Source organism: Chaetura pelagica, unplaced genomic scaffold (assembly GCF_000747805.2).
Source record: "Chaetura pelagica isolate M959 unplaced genomic scaffold, ChaPel_1.0 scaffold128, whole genome shotgun sequence".
In the NCBI taxonomy this organism is placed as follows: Eukaryota; Metazoa; Chordata; class Aves; order Apodiformes; family Apodidae; genus Chaetura; species Chaetura pelagica.
Genome location: NW_009954302.1, coordinates 1,365,988 through 1,371,267, shown reverse-complemented (window position 1 = coordinate 1,371,267; position 5,280 = coordinate 1,365,988).

The window sequence follows — 5,280 nt, the reverse complement described above, 5'->3', positions numbered from 1 at the left end:
GCCAGCAGCAAGGCAGAGTGATGTGCACAAGGATTGCAGGCAGAAGTGCAAGTGGAAAAACCTCTTCTTTACAACCTTACTTATTTTCAAATGCTCAGCATCTTCAGTCATTTTCTGCTGTGGTTCTTCTGTCCAGCAGAGATCACAAAGCCTGGAAAGGGTTTTAAAAGGAAGCCAAGTGTTTGCTTTTTGTAACCTCTGCCTCACTTTTTTTCCCCACCATCTCTCTATCCTGAATAATCCTCAGGACATGTCAAAGAGACCCGAGAGTGCTCATGCTGATTTATTTATTTCCTATTATGTACATAAACTTGTACATAAGACCCATCAGCTCCTCTTCAGAGGGGATTGTCCACATTTCTGTGGACAAGTTACCTCATGGATCACTGCCATCTACCTTCTGGGCTTCCTTCCACAAATTCTGCAGATATTTTCAGCTATCACAGATAATTATGGGGGTTTATTAGCATCCAATATAGCTTTCTTTTCTTTTTTTTAAATTGTTTGTTTGCTCTTTTTACACTTTGCTAAGCATTCAGCCCCAACAGCATCCTGTGGCAGGCAGTGCTGCAGATTAATCCTGTGCTCCATGAAACTCTTCCCCTTCACTGTTTGTAAAAACCTCTGCCTCTTTATTTTCTTTTAATGCCTTTTTGTTTCTAGTGAAAGAGCAGATTTCAGTATCCAATTTGCCACCTCTGCGGTCTTTATTGTCAATAAATCTTTCATGCCCTCCCATTCCACTTTTCCTCTGAATGAAAAATTCCTCATTTTTCAGTCTCTCTTCACAGATCGACTGGTTTTCATATGTGCAATTTTTTTTTCCCCCCATCTTTTTGAAGTAGGGCTGACATGATTCAATGCCAAATTTCAGAGGAGGCTTAATATCTTCAGTGTCTCTCCTCTTCCTTAGCAGTCTTGGGGTTTGGGGGGGAGGGAGGGGGGTTTAGGTTGTTTGGTTGTGTAGTTCTAAATGTATTTATGGGTATGTTTTCACTGGGTAGTGCACAGGTTTAGGAGCTCCCAGGGCTTGAAGTGAGGAGGTGCAGCAGGACATCAGCTCCCCAGGTTCTTCCCCACAGCACAGACCCTTCTCCAGCCATGACCCTAGTAAGTTACATTGAAATATCTCTAAAGACATTTGGGGAACCCTTTGCACCATCTCTGCATTTACTTTAGTGTGAAGATTTTGCTGCTATTTTGGGGTCTGGTTTGAAAGTTCATTGCCAGAATGGGAAGATTTGCACCAGTTGTTGCTGTTTTGGACTTCTGGGCAGAAGAAGTGCTGGGCCAGTTTTCAGCTTCCAGTGCTGAAAACCTTGAGGTAGGGGGATGGTGGAGGGATGGAATCCCTTTGAGGGATTCCCAAACTCCTCCATTTGGTTGGATTTTGATTGGTTTAGTCCTTGCTGGCTGTCATAGTTTGATAAACTGGCAACAAAGAACCAGCCAGGAGGCCACTCCCTCCCATCCCACCCTCCTTCCCACCCAGACACTGTGGGATGGGGAGGACAAAGGCCAACTAGAAGAAGCTCATGGGTCAAGGAGGGTTCAGTCGTTTATTATGGTTCTGGGCAAAACAGACTCAACTTGGGGGGAAAAAAATTAATCATTTAATTTCACACTAATCACATACCCACAGGACACAGACACACACGGAGCAGGGCTTGCATATATTACCCCACCCCTCCCTTCTTCCCCCCCAAATCACTTTGTTCCCCGTTTCTCTCCCTCCTTCCCCCCAGCGCAGGGGGATGGGGTTTAGAGTCAGTTCACAGGCTGGTGGTTCCTGCTGCTCCTTCCTCCTCAGGAAGAAGAATTCCTTACAGTCCTTCCCTGCTTCCCACAGCGTCCCTCCCATGGGAGATCCCTCATCAACCTCTCCTCCATGAGTCCTTCCCACCAGGTCCGGAGCTGCTCCAGCCTGGGCTTCCCACAGTGTCACAGGTGCTTTGGGAACAAACTGACCTGGTCCGGGGGCTTCCATGGCTGCAGGTCCAAGTCCACGGGCTGCAGATCTGCATTGGCTGCTCCTGGTGCCTTTAGGGGATGCTCCACCGTGCTCCTCCAGGAGTGCAGGGGCACAGCTGCCACCTCCCAACAGGCTGCAGAGAAACTTCTGCTCGGGCACCTCCTTCCCCTTCTTCCTCGCCAACCTCGGGGTCTCCACTCCAGCACTGCTCTCACCTCTCCAGCTCAGCTCTTCTCCTTGCTCTCTGCTTTCAGGTCTCACATCAGATCTTCCATGTGTTAATCAAGAGACCCATCTATTGTCTCCCTAAGGGCTCAGCCTTGGCCACCTGAGCTGGGGGAGCTGTTAGTACCTTCTTCCAGGAGCCACCCTGGGGCTCTTCCCCTGCTACCAAAAACAAACCAAACCAGCTCCCTGGCTGTGTTTACCCGAAATGAGAACAGAGAAAGGCAGTGCCAGACCCATGATTTGTGCTCCTGCAAAAGAGGCAGTAAAGACAATGGCCTAGAGTACTTCTCTAGGGAGCTTGTGCCTCTGAGACCATTCCTGGGACAAGCGGCTGCTCCAGGGAAGAAGCCACCAGCAGGGCAGAAAGCCCTGCAAGCTGCACACCTTGCACCCTGGAAAAGAGAATTCCCAAGTGTTTTTTCTGGCAGCTTGAAGGAACAAGATGAAGGAGAGACACAGGAGGGAGCAGCAGCCTGTAGGACAGCTTGCCCTGGTGAAAGAACTAAGGAAAACAAGAAACAACAGAAGCCAAACCACAGCCAGTTCCAATCAGAGGAGATAATTAAACAGACCAGGAGGAAGTTCAGAGCAGTGTTATGTCTTGAGTATCAGGTGGTGCTGACTGCTTGTGAACCAGGGACATCCAATTCTCACAGAAGCACCTGGAGAGCAGATTTGTCAGAGCCCTGACAAAAGCTCACAAAGTGTTTCTTAAAAAGACAAGGGCTGGAGTTGGCAGCAGATGGTAAAAACACAGTGAAAGCAGGGATTCAAACCAGAGGTCAGGACAGGAACTGTAACGCTGGTACCAAACCTTCCTGATGGGTGAGTTTCAGTTGTCCATGGAAAACAAGCCCTGCTGTCTCAAGTCCCTGTTGCATCCCAGAAATAAGATTTGAGGGAAGCACAGTCCTTTGGAGGGCCACGTATGTGGGAACTGTATGTCACCCAAGCAGAACAGCCAGTTTTCGGAAATGGGCTCAAGGGATTTCTGAATTTCCAATGAGTGATCTGGAACAAAGCAGAGAGAAAATGAAGCAAAGCCCCCCAAGAAAAAGTGTGTGAGTGAGTGAGTGAACCTGCAGCTTGTTTGTTGTTGGTTTTTTTGCCAAGTTTGTAGTGATTCCTGAAGCTCTAGGTAATTCAAGGACTAGACAAGGTTAAAATGGCAAGGAGGGCAAAAAACAACAAAAACAATGAGCAGGAGTAGTAAGATTAGGAAAGATGAGGGCACCTTGTGGAGCTCAAAGCAGGTAAAGAAGGTGTTTCTGTAATTTTAAGTGTTACAGAATGAGAAGGGTGTTGCTGCTGCTGCAAGATAAGGGCTCAGAGCCAGCAGGAGGATTTATGCCAGACAGGTTCTTCTAGCTGTTGAAGTCTGAAACTACAGTTCAGAAAACCATGTCATTTCATCGCTTTCCTCCAGAAATGTCTCTCATGCTGGCCAGAGAGCTCCCTGGGTGGCTGGAGGTCTCTGTTGTGCCCAAGCCCTGACCTGAGCTGGACTTCTCCTTTGCACCCACTGAACAGCCTTGGTTGTTGAATGGCAGGGTCAGGCTCCTGTGGCCTCCTCTCCTGCAGCCTCATGCTTCACAGCACAGGTCAAACAAGCTGTTGGTAGGATTTTGGCAAGTCCTGGAGAAGTTGGTGCTCCCCAGCTCCCTTGCCTTGGCTGTTCTTGCTGGTTTGAGGGGTCTCCTAACTTACTGCCTCTACCTTTCAGTTACCTATAGGTCTGCATGGGTCTGAGGTTGGCAAAGCAAGGAGATCAGCACCATATTTCAGTTGCAAAGAGGAGGGCTCCTGGGAAGCTGTTTTCTAGGCTAAACTGGCATTTTCAACAAACTTTCTGCTGAAGATAAGGATGATGTGCTCTCCTAAAAAGCTTGCGCAGCTTTCCAGGGCCTGAACAGCAGAGTGACTCTCTTCCCATGACATCTGTTGTCATCTTGAATCGTGGAGAAAACCCACAAAGGAGATGAGCATGCTAGTGAAGCTGGAACAAAAACCAACAGCAAAAAACCAGCTTTGAGTGCAGATATTTACACTTAAAGGAAGAGAAAGGCTGCCCCTGTAGTTTGACAGAATTCAGACCATCTGCTGAGCAGGGCAGGTGGTCCTAGAGACCTCATGCTCCACATACATTTCCCAAGTTCCCACATAAATACATTTTCCTCTCCAGCCAAGACCCATGTCAAGCATGTCCCAAGAAAGGCAATGAAGGTGATGAAGGGTTTGGAGCACAAGTCTTACAAGGAGTGGCTGAGGGACCTGGGGTTGTTCAGCCTGGAGAAAAGGAGCTCAGGGGAGACTTCATTGCTCTCTACAAGCACCTGAAAGAAGGTTGTAAAGAGGTGGGGACTGGGCTGTTCAAGGAAGTTACAAGTGATAGGACAAGAGGTAACGGCCTCAAGTTGCACCAGGGGAGGTTTAGGTTGGATGCAAAGGAGAATTTCTTCACTGAAAAGATTGTCAGACACTGGAACAGGCTGCCCAGGGCAGTGGTGGAGTCACCATCCCTGGGAGGGTTGTCATCAACCAAGGGAGGAGGGGACACATGCTGAGCCCCATGGGGCTGAGTGCCCCTCAGCCCTGCCAGACCCTCTGGGTTTCACCAAGACTGCCTGGCAGAAATGATGAACACCAGACTTCTGCCTTCAGGCTGGTGTCAGCTGGGAGAATATCACGTCTGGGCACAAAGAGGAAGAAAAAAGACGCGTGTTTGTTTTGTTTGTTGTTTTTCCAGAATGATTTATCACCAGCTGTTTGAGTCTGACCAGATGTCTGCAATGCTGGGAGCTCTATTGAAGAAGAGGGATTTATTTCTTTAAAGAGGTACAAAGCTTTTCACTTTTCACTTACCCCAAGTGGGTAGCTTAGCATTTACTGGGAAATGGGAGATCCCTGGAATAAGCTTTGATTTAGTGTTATATTTACATCACAAGGCACCTGGGGGTCTGAAGTCCTGCAGCACTCTGGACACCTGGCACCACCATCTTCAGGGGTGTCTGAACACCCCATTTTTGCCCTAGGACAGGATTCAATGTCTGCTTCAGGAAAGGAGGAGCCTCTATCCATTG